Here is a 16755-nt window from a genome sequence, read left to right on the forward strand (position 1 = left end):
GTCTGTCTGTCTGTCTGTCTGTCTCTCTCTCTCTCTCTCTCTCTCTCTCTCTCTCTCTCTCTCTCACACACACACACACACACACACACACACACCTCTATGTATCCCATTTTCTTTATTCATCTGCTGGCTGGTTCTGTATCTTGGCTGTGGTGAGCTGAGTTGCAGTGAACACAGATGTGCAGGTACCTCTGTGTGTATTACCCAGGAGTGGCAAAAAGACTCCATCAATGATTTTATGTATCTCTTCAAAATCTAGGATCCAGAGATGACAGAAAAACATGTGGCACTTGTCTGTGTCTGAGCTGTTTTGTTGCTAGGCTCTCCACCTCCATCCACTTCACTTTATTCTGTATGGCCGGATGGACTCTACTATGCTCCGTATGTATCCCATTTTCTTTATTCATCTGCTGGCTGGTTCTGTATCTTGGCTGTGGTGAGCTGGGTTGCAGTGAACACAGATGTGCAGGTACCTCTGTGTGTATTACCCAGGAGTGGCAAAAAGACTCCGTTGTATAGACACCGAGCTCGGTGGTCGATTGTCAATGATTAGAAAACATAACTACTAGGCTGGGTGTGGAGAACTCTGTGAGTTCCAGGACAGCCAGGGCGACGTCATGATCCTGTCTCAAAAAAGGGTAAAGAGAGAAGAAAAAGAAAAGGGGGGGGGGGGGGAAGGAGGAAAGGAGGAAGGATCCTCAAAAAGACAGGGGACAAAAAAAATCCCAGTAAAACAGCACAGAGACAAATTCAGAGGGCAGGCTTCTGGGCTGATCTTTAAGGCCCCATTATCCTTAGACACACAGTCTCCTTCAAACCATACCTCCTTTTATGCTTTGTGTGTGCACATCTGTGTGATATGCATTTGTCTGTGTGTGGACAACAGTGTGTCTTCCTCACTCACTGTCCTCTGTATTACATTTTAAAATAAATGTGGGTATGAGTAAGCTGTAACATCCACACATTATCTTAAATTTAAATTTTTTTTTTTTTAGATTTATGTGTATGAGCATTTTTCCTACTTGTATGTATGTGCACTGTGTACATGCCTGGTGTCTTCAGCAGTCAGAAGAGGGCGTTGGATCCCCTGGAACTGAACTTACAGGCAGTTATAAACCACGATATGTATGCTGGGAACCAAAGCTGGGGTATCTGCATGAGCAACAAATGCTCTTCCTACTGAGCCACCTTTTCAGGCCCTCCACTGTAGTTTTTGACACAGGCCTCAGACTGGCTAGCTAGCACCTCCTGAGGTCCTCCTGCCTCTGCTCTGCACCAGAGCTAACAGGACCATTCGACAGTGCCCAGCCCTTCAAATGGGTCCTAGGAGATGAAGTCAGGCCTTCGCACTTGCTGTCTGACGCAGACTGAGCCACCTCCCCAGCCCCCAGAACTGTCTATTCAGCAGGTGCTTTGCAACCGAACTGACCTAAGACTTCCCCACACTTACAATGAAAGGCTGTATTTTGCTGTATTTTCTGCACTCATGGGCTGAAATGTGACTGGATAGTAGGTTAGCCTGTCCAGAAAGGCTGTGGTATCCTGTTCATTCTTCACTTAATCCTTCACTAAGTTTTCCCTAGCTTAGCAATTCACTATAATCTCCCAGAAACCTCTAAAATATACTGATTTCTGGTCCCCCCCTCCCCAGCCCCGGGATTTTAATTTAATAAGTCAGGAACATAGAAGGCATCAGGATGTTCCAGAGACCCCCAGGTGACGATTAAGGAACACAACTTTAATGGCTTTCTATGCTTCTGTCTCTGCCCACTGAACTCTGGGTTCTGGAGGAGGCATTATTCTGTTCTCCATGCCTCACAGTCTAACTCAAGGACTTTGCATTAACAATTGCTTGTTAAATATTAACTGAATTGGACCCATAAGCACAGGGAACTTTAACAAACTCCTCCCACCCATGGCACTGCTAGGAGAATTCAATAGGAGCAGACAGAAGATCACTGTGTCCTCAGGGAGCTGAACACCAATAACTGTAGGGACAGAAGAAAACATGATGCTGGAAGAGAGGGCGGGGAAACGGTCACTCGGTTCCACTGCCACACTAGGGCAGAGGACGACAGCTTAGGGGCCCACAGACAGGTCTACCCCAAAGCAGGGAAAAGCCTGCTCCTTGTCTTCCTGGCGTTCCAGAGTAAAAGTTCTCAAAGGCTTCTGCTAGTATAGAAATAAAGCCTTTCAGGGGGAAAAGGGGGGTGGGAAGGGCTGTTTAATTAGTAACTATGTCTAAAGTCATCTATACATGGTCATTTTAGAAGTGACAGATACTCTGTGAAGTTATGTTAATTTACATATACCTGTCTAGCTGAACAAATAATCCCAAAGTTAGGCTCTGTTGCCTTGTAGTACATTAACCAGTTTTGTGCCTAACCAGCTGACACTGTTTTAATGCTGACATTTTTTTTAAATGCCTCTAAATCTGCATTGCTTCAAATGCTCTTAAGAAGCAACCTTATCTCAGCATCTTGTAGTGATATTTTGTGTTTTAACAAATAAAGCTTGCCTGAAGATCAGAGTGCAGAGCTAAGCCACTAGCGGCCAGGGAATGGTGGCACATACCTTTAATTCCAGAACTCGGGAGACAAAGACAGAGGGATCTCTGTTAATTCAAGGCCACCCTGGTCTACACCAGATTGAATCTGTCTAAAAGAGAAAGGGCTCAACACAAAAGTGATTCCAGTTACTTGGGATCCCACACCTTTAATCCCAGAGCTATGGAGGTGGAGACAGGTGCCAGGGTATGGTTGGGCAGAGAGAGGAGACGAGATAAGGATATAGTTGGGCGGGAGGAGACAAGAACTCAGTGCAGCCTAAGGATGCAATCTGAGGACAGTCTGAGCACCGATAAAGGTAAAATGTCTCTCTATAGGCTGGCACACTGCATCCTTAGACGAATGGATGGATGGATGGATGGATGGATGGATGGATGGATGGATGGATGGATAGATAGATGGACGGACTGATGGGCAGATGGAGGACTGAAAGCTAATAAGATGAAGAGAAGGACCACAAAGGGAAGGATTCTTGGATGTGGTGACACATGCTTTTAATCTAAGCACTAGGGAGGCAGAGACAAGTGGATCTCTGTGGGTTCAAGGCCAGTCAGAGCTGTAAAATGAGACCCTGTCAAAAGAAAAAAAAACAACAAAAACCAAGAGGGGCACACATGATGAACTTTGTGCACTGTGGAGGGCTGACCCCATCTAAGCTGACCAATAGCTAGTTAGTTTCTATACCATGCAACGTCACTCCGAGGAGTTTTAAAACTCTAGTAAAGGGAGCTAGAAAAATACTCAGTAGATAAAGTGCTTGCCACACAAGTATCAGAAGGATGCATATAAAACCTTAGACCTCCAAAACCCATATAAAACTTGGTGGGCATGGAGGCCTGGCTATAATCCCAGCACTTGGGAGACAGAGATGGAATTTTTAGGACAAGCTGGTCATTTGGACTAGCAGCATCAGCAAGCTCTGGTTCAATGGGAGACCCCGTCTCAGTAAATAAGGCAGACCAGAGAAGACACTTAATGTCAGTCTCTGGCCTCTGCGTCCACACATGCATGTATACCATATACACACACATGCAAAAAACACTACTAACAATTGACATTTACCTGAGAGTCCATTCTATTCTGTTCCAAGCCATCATTGTTTAAGGCATTTCTCTTTTTATGTACAGCCAATACAAGTCCATAGTAAAAGGAATGGTTAAAGAAAAAAAAAAACTATCAGCATAGTATTTTCTTTAAAAATTTTTTTTTTATCTTACATATGCAGTTGTTTTACTTGCTTGATTTTGTGTGTGTGTGTGTGTGTGTGTGTGTGTGTGTGTGTGTGTGTGTGTGAGATGTGTGCAGTCCCCAAAGAGACCAGAAGAGGGCATCATAGCCCCTGGAACTTATAGAGAGATGTCTCGGTAAGTGTGAACTTATAGATAAGCCACCACGTGGGTGCTGGGAACCAAACCCTGGGTATCTGCAAGAATAGAAAGTGTTCTTAGCCACTGAGCCATCTATCTAACCACACCACAGCATTTTCTAAAGTGATTAAAATTTTAAAACAGATACCAACTTTTCCCTCTCTTCATTTGAGCCTGTGTGTAGCCTTCAGAAAGCAAGTCAAACAGACCATACTGAGTTTGTAGAATGTGTAGTCCTTTATACTGAAGTTCTCCAGACCAGGCTGTCTGTGCTGTATTCAACCCGGATGAGAGATTCTGTCTCAAAAACCAAAAAACTTAAAATAAAAAATCAATCTTAGCTTAGGATTGTCAAAATGCTAGTTTTTTACATAACTTAGTTTAGAATGCTTCTACAGAATAGTAATACGGACTGCAGCACCTAAGGTCATTCGATGACAGTGGGGCTGTGACAATATTAGCATCACCCACAGGTAATACTTCTGTATATAATCCTCGGGGGCAGATGATATTGCCAGCTGGTTTTACCAGGGAAGGGAGCCTGAAGCTTTCCCCTAGACCACACAGTTGGAAACAGTGGTCACTTTGGGTTTCTTGCTCCATGATGGGTGAGCTTCATGTACACGGAGACCACAGGGGCTTGACCTGAATCTAGAGGGTCACACAGGCTGTGCTTGGAGGCCTTTCTAGACTCCTCATCCAAAACTAGAAATATCAAGTTATTCCCTACAGCCTCTCGCCTACCCACAGATAACATCTTTTCAACTTGAATGCTGGAATTTGTGATATATCCTTCCGTAGCTGAGGAGCTAGTGACAGCTGATGGCTGCTAGAGGAGGCAGTCAGTTTTCTTTATGGATATGATCCCTGGTTGGTTGACCATGCTCTAATGGATGGCCCCACAACCACGCATATACAGGCAACACAAATTAGACTCAGTGAGTTAAAAAAGAAAGACAGGTCAGACATGGTGGTATACCCTTCAAACCCAGCATTATAACCAGAACACACAAAAACATGATTTTGAAAGGCAGAGGTGAAGGGGGAGATTTACAGGGGTTTAGACAGGAAAGCTGAAGTCAAATATGATCAAAATATACTGTATGCATGTATGAAATTCTCAAAGAATATATAAAAAGTTATATATTTAAAAGACCTAAACATAACAGCCATAGTGGTGGTGCACACCTTTAATCTCAGCATTCTAAAGACAGAGGCAGATAGATCTCTGTGAGTTCAAGGCCAGCCTGTTCTGACCTCCAGGACAGCCAAGGCAGCACAGAGAAACCCTGTCCAAAAACAAACAAACAAACAACAAAATCACAGTCACCAAGTGCAGCCTGAACACAGCACTCTGGAGAACTCTTCAGTATAAAGGACTATACATTCTACAAACCCAGTATGGCCTGTTTGACTTGCTCTCTGAAGGCTACACACAGACACAGACACAGACAAACACACACACACACGATCAAGCAAGCAAAACAACCACACATGTAAGATAAAAATACTTAAGTATTTTTTAAAGAAAATACTATAGCCGGGCGGTGGTGGCGCACGCCTTTAATTCCTGCACTCAGGAGGCAGAGGCAGGCGGATCTCTGTGAGTTCAGCCTGGTCTACAGAGCTAGTTCCAGGACAGGCTCCAAAGCCACAGAGAAACCCTGTCTCGAAAAACCAAAAAGAAAATACTATGCTGTTAGTTTTTTTTTCTTTAGCCATTCCTTTTACTGTGGGCTTGTATTGCCTATACATAAAAAGAGAAATGCCTTAAACAATAGTGGCCTGGAAGGGAATAGAATGCACTCTCAGGTAAATGTACACATTGCTTCCCAGTTCTAGACTCAAGGACATCATGGTGACATTTGTAATTAGCCAGCTACAACAGAAATGCTGTGAGGTAGTTTGACAGAAAATGGCCCCCAAAGGGAGTGGCACTACTAGGAAGTGTGGCCTTGTTGAAGTAGGCGTGGCCTTGTTGGAGGAAGTGTGTCACTGTAGGGGTAGGCTCTGTGGTCTCTTTTGCTCAAGTTTCTCTTACTGTCTACACAGTCCACTTCCTGTTGCCTACAATATAGTATGTAGCAGCTCCTTCTCCAGCACCACGTCTGCCTGCATACCGCCATGGTCCCCACCATGATAATAAGGGATTAGACATCTGAAACTCTAAGCTACCACCTCAATTAAATGTTTTCCTTTATAAGAGTTGCTGTGGCCATGGTGTCTCTTCACAGCAATAGAAACCCTACCTAAAATAGAAGTGGGTACCAGAGAATGAGTATTGTTGTGATAGGCCCAACCATGTTTTTGTTTGGAGGAATTTGAACTTTGGTACTTTGGGTTAGGAAAGCAGTGGAATGCTTTAAGCACTGCTTAATGGGTCATACTAGTAGGATCATGGAAGACAATGGTGCTGAGAATGATTTGAACTATGGGGGTCAAGAGCTCTCAGAGGAGAAGAATGGTAGTATGTGGTCTAGAGACTTGTCGTGTGATATTTTGGTGAAGAATGTCGCTGGTTTTTGCCCTTGTCTGAAAATTCTGTCTGAGTCTAAAGTGAAGAGTTTTGGATTAATTCTGTTGGCAGAAGAAATCTCAAAACAGCCTAGTATAAACTCTGTCATATGGTTATTAGTGGTAACTCTAAGGAAGATTTATAATGAAAAGAAGCAAGCTGAGCAGAGTAAATTACAAAATGTAAAATTTAAGGAGAAAAGGAGTGCCAAAAAGTGGAATGGATCTAAGCCCTGGTTCAAGGAGAAAAACAGATTAAGAAATGGAATAAAGGGAGTGGTGACTTCAGGGTACAATCTCACCCAGCTAAGTTTCCAACCTGTGAAAGGGAATTAAAGAGCAGCTTAGAACCTGGTGTGGTGTTGCACCCTTTTATCCCAGCACTGGGAAGGCAGAGGCTGGCAGATCTTTGAGTTTGAGGCCATCCTGGTTTATAAAACAAGTTTCAAGATAGCCAAGCTTAGGTAACGAAAGTAACCACTGAAAACAGAAAGTTGACGAAGATGTAATTGAACAAGAAGGCCATGTTCCACCACCAGCAAGCAACTGAACTTGGCTGTGGCTCTGGATTTAGAGCTAAGGATAGAAGAAACAAGTTATGGAATAAAGTCACCGAGGCCAGGCATATACCAAGGATGTTCTTGAATGGAGATCTAGAGAGGCCATTGTGTGAAGCTGTGAAGTTGAAACCTGGATCACCTTGGAGACCCTGAGACGTTAGAGCCATGGGATACCCGATGAGAAGAGCTGCTATGGGGAGTGAAACCAGTGCAAGAAAGAAGTGTGTTGCAGTCAACAAAACTGAAAGAAGTTAGAGATCTGAAGAGTGCTTTGATATCAGACATGAAGATGCAGAATTTCGAGTTTGCCCAGCTGGTTTTCAGTCTTGCTTTGGTCCAGTATTTCCTCCCTATGTTCCTTTCCCTACATTTTGGAATTGTAGCACATATCCTGTGCTATTATATGTTAGAAGTATGTGATCTACTTTTCTAATTTAATTTCATAAGGAATTACAGTTAAGAGATTGCATGAATCTCAAAAGAGACTTTGAACGTTTGAACATTGTTGTGGCTATGATAGTCTATGGGGACTTTTGAAGTTAGACTAAATGCATTTTCCATTATGATTTAGAAAGATAATGTCTCCAAAGGAAGTGGCATTTTTAAGAGGTGTGGCCTTGTTGGAGCAGGTGTGGTCTTGTTGGCAGAAGCATGTCACTATGGACACAGGTTTTGAGGTTTCGTATATGCTTGAGCCACATCCAATTAGTCAGTCCACTCCCTATTGCCTTCATATTAAGATGTCTGCCTACATGCCGCCATGTACCCTACCATGATGATAATGGACTGAACCTCTGAAAATGTAAGCCACCCCAATTAAATGTTTTTCCTTTATAAGAGTTGTTGTAACCATGGTGTCTCTTCACAGCAATAGAAACTCAAACCAAGACATATTCATACCATAGAAATAGACAAATATAATAAATAGTTTTTTCCTTCTTCTCTACAGAGCTAGTTACTGAAGTACATACAACATGCCACTTCCAGGAAAACAGAATTCACAGCACACCTACAGAAGCTTTTGGATGCTTGCTGTCTGGGGTGGAAACACTGAGATAAATGCTTTATAGAATCCCTTGAGGTAGTAGCCACCAACACACCTGCAGGGAGGAAGTGGAGACACCAATGAGAGTAACCCTAGACCCCTTCACAAAAGCCATTTGTCCTGAACAAGTCCAAGCCATGGGACTAATCTTAATGTGAGCCCTATAGTACATGATGTGTGATATGGTTTTAAAGACTTACGGTTGACAATACTTAAGGCTGTGGTTTTCTCCAAATCACCTGTGACAATCAAAACAAACCACCACATACATTCTAGCATAACAAAGTCTACATATTTAACATGATTCTAAGTGGCCAGGTAAGCTTGTATCCTTCCGTCTCTCTCATAACAACAGCATCATTCTTTTAAAGTCATGGTCTCCACAGGCGTGGTGACACATGATAGTAATCCCAGCACTTAGGAGACAGGAGGGCCACTGAGAGTTGAAGGCCAGCTTGGACTACATAGCAAGTTTTGGGCCAACCAGTTTCAGACTCTGTCTCAAAAGACATAAAAAGGGCCAGTGATTCTCAGTGGGGCATTTGTCACGCCATGCAAGGCTTAGACGCGGAGTTAGAATCTTAGAACCCATATGGAGTAAGAAACAGCTCTCCAAAGTTGTCCTCTGACTTCCACATACACACTACGGCATGCATACCCTACACATACATACATACATATATCATGTACATACACACAATAATATTTTTTTAATTTAAAGACACAAAAGTTCACTAAAATGTAACTCCGTTTTAAAGAACTATATATATATATATATATATATATATATATATATATATATCCTGATCTCTAGAACCTATTCAAGTGCCAAAGTCATGGTTTTAGTGAAAATGAACGGAGACCTGTCCTGTGACACACTGCTCTCGGCAGGCTAGGCAGTGCTGTAGCATCAATGATTACGGGAGTCTGAGGATAGCACCTTAATGGTGATTCTGCCCAGAGCTCGGCCGAACTCCAGTGTGGGACCACAGGGAGGGACTGGCCCCAGCCATCAAGGAAGGACCACCCTTTGTTAGGTGTCTCATGAAGAACAATGATGAACAACTGTGTACTTGAGTCTGGCCTTGGAGTGCCATCTAGGTCACAACAGTGGCTAAGCACAGAACCATAGACTTGAGTAAACCCGGACTTAGGATGCCATCTAGTGTGCAACAGCAGAGCACCCACAGATATTCAGGCTTGTTTAAACGACAAAGACAAGCTAAAACATGCCAGAGCATGAAGACAGGGCCAGAAAGCTAACGTTTCCAAGTCTAGCCCACAGCCTGCACCAACAAGCATTAAGAACATTTGAGAGTCGGGGGACAAGTGGTGCAGCAAGATGGCTCAGCAGGTAAAAGTGTTTGCCTTGAAAGCCTGGATACTGAGTCCATTTCTCTAACATGAAGTAAAAGGGGAAGACGAGAACCAACTTAAGAAGTTGTCCTTTGGCCTTCAACCATGGGCCATGACAAATGAACACCCTCTCCCCTTAAAAATAATAAACACTGTTGATCAGAACTTTTAGAGAACAACAACAGCAAAAAGCGCTTGGCTGGTGATGCAGCAGTTACACAGTGCTTTCTTAGCGGACTCAAGAGTCTGGGGTGGGGGAGCGAAATAGTCAGGAATTGTGATCACCCATGGCCAAATGAGGGCCACAGAAACTGACACAAGAGTAATCCTCGTGGGAGCTCTCACACGGAGAGTCAATTGATTATTTCCCTTTTATAGAACTGGGAACTGAATCTAAGACCTTATGCAAAAACATTTTTAAAGTTAGAGATTTAAAACGGACATAGTCGTACAGGCCTTTAATCCCAAGCAGATGGATCTCTAAGTCAGAGGCCAGCCTGGTCTACATAGTGAGTTCCAAGCTAGGCAGGGCTATATAGTGAGACCCTATCTCAAAAATTAGTTAATTAATGTGCACACATGCATGCATGTATTCATATATATATATATATATATATACACACACACACACACACATATACATACATACATACCTCCTCCCAAAAAAGTAAATAAAAATTGTTTTATATATAAAACATATCTATTTTTATGCAACGTATATATATACTTACATATATAAAACATTGTCATTCATTATTACACACACACACACACACACACGGACTGAGATAGTGTGTGTGTCCAACATAGTAACTACTGGTGACTTTAGTAGCCATTTTCTGGAATGGAGAGGTCCTCCAGATGTAGAATCAATAAGGGAAGAACAGAGTTTGCTGGTATCACAGCCCAGTGGGTCTCGCAGACATCTAGGGAACATCCCATTCAACAACTGCATGTGCCCCTTCCAACCAGCACATGGAACACGCTCCAGGACAGACATTCATAGTCCACAAAACAGTCTCAACAGGTGACAAAACAAACAAACCTGAAAATCATTTTGAATATATTTTCCAACTATACTACAATAAAACTAGAAATCAATAACCAAACTATGTAAACTATACAGGTATGTGAATGTTAACCTAGTCTTGAACTTTCTTGGAAGAATTTTTTAAATTGTTTTCCTTTTTCTTTCTGTTTTGTTGTTATTTGTTTTGGACAGGATCTCATACATCCTAGGCTGGCTTCAGACTTGGTACACAGACACGAATGACCTTGAACTTCTAATCCTCCTGCTTCAACCTCCCAGGTGCTAGGATTTGAGGTGCAGCCTCTATTCTTAGCACTAGAGGAATGAGTCAGGAGGGATGCAGATCTGAGAGCAACAGCAACTACACGGGGAGTTGCAGGCCACCCTAGGCTACACAGTGAGTTATAGATAAGCCTAGGCTATCATGAGTTACAGGCCACTCTGAGCTAGATACTGAGTTAGAGGCCTGCCTAGACTACAGTGAGTTACAGGCTGGCCTGAGCTACATAGTTACGTTACAGGCCAGCCTAGGCTACAGTATAAGAAGTCACTGTCTCCAAAAATAAAGAGAATAGTAATAAAAGTTCAAATTCAAAATTTACTTTTTTTGTTTTGTTTTGTATTTTCTAGACAGGGTTTCTCTGTATAGCCCGGGCTGCCCTGGAACTAGCCATACAGACCAGGCTGGTCTCCAACTCACAGAGATCCCCTGCCTCTGCTTCCTGGAATTAAAGGTGTATACTACCAACACCTGGCTCAAAATTGCATCTTGCTTCATTACTTAAAAACTCTCAACAATTTAGGAATAGGAAAAATACCTCAATACAATAAAACGCAAGCACAATGAGTAGGGAAAGGCTGAAACCTGTCTCTCAGATAGAACAAGCTAAGGTGCCCATTTCCATCACTTTTATTTAGTGTTCCACTCAAAGTCACAAGCATCAAGGTGGCAAAGAGCAAGACAAGACAGTTTGGAGATAATGTGCTCTTGCGTGAAGAAAACCCTCAAGTCCCACTGAAAACAATTTAAACTGATAAGCAAATCCAGCAGAGTTACAGGTACAAAGTAAATACACAAAAGTGCAATCGCTTGATATACACCTAAAACAATCTCATCTGTAATGGCTGTAAAGCAAACACCTAGGAGTAAATGTAATCAAAGATGTGAAAGACAGCTACACTGGGAACTGTAAAACACTGAAAAAAAGAAATAGGAGATTAGGATGGACGAAAGGAGGGATGGAAGGACGGAAGAAAAGAAAGGGGAAGGGAAAAGGAAAAGAAAAATTTTGTGTTCGGGGATAGAAGAATCAGAATTGTTAGAAGTCCGTAATGCTCAAAGTGACTTATCTATAGATCCAACACAGCCTCTACCAAAATACCCATGGCATTCCTTATAGAATTAGAAAAAAAATCATTTATAACAAATCACAAAAGCTCCAAATAGTCAAAGTCAAGCTGTAGCAATCAAGCCAGCATGGTACTGGCATTGACACAGACAGACACACACATATCGGGGTCGGTGGGAACCCACTTTGCTGCCAAGCCTGATAACTTGAGCTGCATCCTTGGAATCCAGAGTAAAAGGAAAAAAACTGATTTCTTTAGGTTGTCCTCTGACTTTCTTCCACATTCCTGCCATGACATGCATAGCAACCCCCAAAATAAATAAATGACAAAAAATTTAAATAAAACATCAAACACACATATTCCTAGACGTGAACTATACAACTAAACCCAAGTGACTTTTATAAAGGTGCTCAGAACACATATTGTCTTGTCCATAAATGGTGCGGGAAAAACAGGATATCTGCAAGAAAAAGGATGAAACTAAATCCCCACTTCCTACCAGGTATAAGGAGAACTGAAATGGATGAAAGGTGTGGATGCTAGGCCTGAAGCGGAAACTACTAGAAGGAGACAGGAAAGGTCAAGGGCTCTGGGATGACAAGAACTTCCTGGACGGCATCCTGGTAGACTCTGTGAAGGTGACACAGCCTAGAGCCACCTGAGAAGGAACTTTCAGTTGAGAGAATTGGCCTGTGGGGATTTTCTTGATTATTAATTGGGAGGGGGGGAGGCCACTGTGGGAGCTAGCTAATAAGCATAGGTCTGCAAGTAATCCAACAAGCAGTCTTTCTCCTTCAAGTTCCTGCTTGAGCTCCTGCCCCGACTTCCCTTGTGATAGACAGTAACCTGTAAACTGAATTTAACCCTTTCTTCCTCTAAACTACTTTTTATCAGAGGTTTTTATCACAACAATGAAAAGTAAGTCAAGAAAGATAAGATGCTGACAACACAGAAAACAAAGGTAAAATTAGACAGATAGATGGGGGCTAGAGAGCCGGCTCAGCAGCTGAAGAGAGCTTGGTGCACACCTGCTGTTCGTGCAGAAGACCAGTTCTGTTGTCAGTACCCATGTCTGGCAGTTCACAGTTACCTGGAACTCTAGTTACAGGGTACCCTGCATGCACAAGTACATACACACAGAGACATATACATACAGACAGAAGAAGGAAGAAGGGAGGAGAGGGGAGGAGAGGAGAGGAGAGGAGAGGAGAGGAGAGGAGAGGAGAGGGGAGGGGAGGGGAGGGGAGGGGAGAAGAGGAAAGAGAGTCCATCAAATTAAAAGGCTTCTGGGAAAGGTAGAGGATTAGAGGCTGCATTGTAAGACAGGGCAAAAGAATCAGGATAAGAACTGATTCCAAAGAGGAAAAACAGTGGGAGTTCACAAAGGGTGTGATAGGAATAGCCAAACAGTTCAGAGAAAGAGAGAAAAAAAAAACTGAGCAAAAAGACCAGACTGCCCCAAGGACCTGAGGATGGCCAGCCAATGTAAGGAGCATGAATTAACATGCTACTGTCCCCAGAAAAGAGAAGCCATCCAAGGGATGTGAATGTGGAGAACAAGACAGCTGGGGGCACTGGGATCTGCTTCGCAGTGGGGCCTACAAGGGGGAGGAGCTTCCCTGAGGGGTTAGGTGCTGACCTCATCAATGGAGAATCACTTTGAAGTTTGATAGCCCTGAGTCCAAGGTCAATTTGTGGGTCAACTTCTGGACTGACCTATCTGCCCAGAGGATCACTGCTGTGGAATCTGGGAACTATGCAGCCCCAGTGGATTATATCATGTCCACAACCATACCTCTCCAGGGGGGTGATGAATATTTGTGTGTCTGGGCTATGGAGATAGGTCTGCTTGACAGAGTGCAGTGCTGGGGTTTCTGCCCCTACACCTGCTAGCTACATCAATAGCAGCTAGCTAGAGGGTGGGAGCACCTGCCCAGACAAGGCCGCAAAGCTACCTACAGCAACAGAGGCCCTGGGAGTGCACCAAAGGAAACAGCTCTGGAGGACATCTGACACTTGTCCAGAACAGGCAACACTAGCACACATCACAGGGAAAACACTGTCCCTGCCTCTGCTTCAGCCACCTGACAGACCCAGAAAGAAGCTCCTCCAAAACTTGTTTCCCCCTTGTGTTTCCTGTTTTCTCTCTTCTGCTGTATGTTTCAGTGTTTTTGCTTTGTCTTCTTAGCGCACACACGTATATGTGCATATTTGTAAGTGTATGTGGAGGCAAGGCAATCTTAGGTGTCTTTCTCAGGAATGCTGCCCACCATTGGTCCTAAGCTCACTAAGTCAGCTAAAATGACTAGCCAGCAAGGCTAAGATCCTCCAGTCTCTGCCTCCCCAGCACGGGGACTACATCCGCGATGCCCAGCATTCTTACACAGGTGCCAGGGAGTTAGCTCAGGTCTTCCTACTTCAGAAGCAAGTGCTTTACTTGACTGAGACCCCTAAACTTCTTTATCTTATTATTTTTCACTTTTTTAAACAAAAGATTTATTTATCATGTATACAGTATTTTGCCTGCATATATGAATGAATGCCAGAAGAGGGCACCAGACCTCATTACAGATGGTTGTGAGTCACCATGTGGTTGCTGAGAATTGAACTCAGGACCTCTGGAAGAACAGCTAGCCAGGGCTGATCGGAACCATCTCCCCAGCCCCATCTTATTATTTTTTTAGGTTCTTGTATTTTATTTATTCAGACAAGGGTTCATAGCCCAAGCTGACCCCAAATTTGAAATGTAGCCTTAAACTCCTAATCCTTCTACCTCTGCCTCCCAAATCCTGAGATTACAAGTATGCACCCAAGTCTGATTTTTACAAGAGACTGTTTTTCCCTTCCACTGTATGGGCCCCAGCGATGCAATTCTGGTTGTTAGGCCCAGCAACAAGCACCTTTACTGGCTGAGCCACCCTGCCGGCACTCTGTACATTTTGGATATGAAGAGACTGTAAAAGATGGGCTGAGCACTGGGGCTTCAGTCTGGCAGTTCTTAGGTGGAAACAACTTTTCCTCCCAGAAGACATATGGCATCTAGAGACATTGGGTTCAAAGGGGTGTGTTACTGGTATCTGGTAGGTAGAATCCAGGGACGTTGCTAAACATTCTACAAGAACATCAAAGAATTATCTGCCCCCAAATACTAAATGTGAAAAAAATGCTCAGAGCTAGTCTGTCTGGTCTTAAGCTCACAATCCATATAGCTGCTGGCAAGCTAATTATCTTTGGGCTTATTGTTCTCATCAATAGAATTACAGTATCTACTGATTTGTTGTCAGAATGAAGTATATGAGAAAGGGGTTAATGCAGGTGTTAGAACATCTGAGCAGAGTGTGAGACTGCGGGGGCTGTCCCCATCCAATCCCCACAATACACTAGGAGGATTTCATCTTAAGAACAGTGAAGGCTGAGGAGGACCAGTGATGCCCAGGGAAGGATTTAAGAACACTACTGAGCTCTGGTTCACAATGAGCCTAACATACTTAAACACCAAGTACAGTTTGACTTCTCCCAACTTCTTACTGTGTATTTACTGCTTTACTATAAATATATGCAAATAAAATAGTATAGATAGAAGTTTTTGTCAGACCCTGTTCCACAGCATTAAGTTCCAAATAAACACACAGAAGCTTATAGTAATTATAAGCTGTTTGGCCTACTAGGTCAGGCTTATTACTAACTAGCTCTTACAACTTAAATTAACCCATAATTCTACCTTTTCTCAATAAGGCATTTTCATCTGCTTCTGATGACGACTGCATCTCTGCCTTTCCTCTTCCCAGAATTCTCCTAGTCTGGTTGCCCCACTTATACTTTCTGCCTGACTACTGGCCAATCAGCATTTTATTAAACCAATATGAGTGACAAATTTTTACAGTGTACAAGAGCATTATTCCATAGCAAAATAGACTCAGAGCTGATGTGGGATTCCCCTCTGTATGCTGTGAATACCATTAGTTAATAAAGGATCTGTCTTGGGCCTGGCAGGGTAAAATAGAGCTAGGCAGGGAAAACTAAACTGAATGCTGGGAGAAAGAAGTGGAATCAAGAAAAGCCATATAGCCCTGACAGAGACAGACACTGGAACTTTACCCGGTAAGCCAGATTAACACAGATGGGTTAATTTAAGATATGAATTAGCCAAAAATATGCTTAAGCTATTGGCAAACAGTATTTCAAATAATACGTTTCTGTGTGATTATTTCGGGGCTGAGCAGCCAGGAACAAAAAAAGTGGCCTTCCTACAACAGAGAGCTGGGCATAGTGGTGCATGGCTGGGCATGGCAGTGCATGGTGGTACATGCCTATAATCCCAGGATTGGGAAGGGGAGGCAAAGGGGATCACCTCAAGGCTCATGCCAGCAACATGGAAAGTTTGAAGCCAATCTGGGCTACATGAAATCCTATTTCAGAAAACAAACTAACTAAACAACAACAACAAAAATAGACATAGGCCCCAAAATTAGCTCCAGCAGAATGCTGCTGAGAGCTTTGAGTCTTCTCATTGTAGGTTCACAGATGTGCACCAAGAGTTTGCCATTCACTAGGCCACTTTTCAGGTTACCTGTCCCAGAGAAAAGTCTGTCACTGAGAAAACAACCACTCTTCGAAGGGCTTCGCAATGAACTACTAGAGGAGAACACAGTGTTTTGAAAAAAAAAAAGTTTGCAAATCTGAGCTTGCTGCCTATCTTTCCACTTTATGTTTTAGACCCAGCACCTCTTTCAGTTTTCCACAGTGCGGAGGAATAAGAGCAGAAGGAAACCCACACAGATCAAGGGGAAAATCTTTAACTTTTTATGTTTGTTTTTATAAGACAGAGGCTTACTCTGTAGCTCAGGCTACCCTTCAATTCTTGGTGGTTCTTTTACTTAGTTATCCTTTAACTCCTCACCCGTGACTACAGGCATTGTCAACCACTCACAGTGAGAAAATCCGTGTGTGTGTGTGTGTGTGTGTG

General features: G+C 43.1%; 1 protein-coding gene across 3 annotated transcripts in view; it reads right to left on the bottom strand.

Annotated features, from left to right (window-relative positions):
• Positions 1-16755, bottom strand: part of Gpr19 (G protein-coupled receptor 19) — a 33930-nt gene that overhangs the window by 3802 nt on the left and 13373 nt on the right. The window lies entirely within an intron of this gene.

The sequence above is a fragment of the Microtus ochrogaster genome (assembly GCF_000317375.1).
Source record: "Microtus ochrogaster isolate Prairie Vole_2 chromosome 14 unlocalized genomic scaffold, MicOch1.0 chr14_random_2, whole genome shotgun sequence".
Lineage (NCBI taxonomy): Eukaryota > Metazoa > Chordata > Mammalia > Rodentia > Cricetidae > Microtus > Microtus ochrogaster.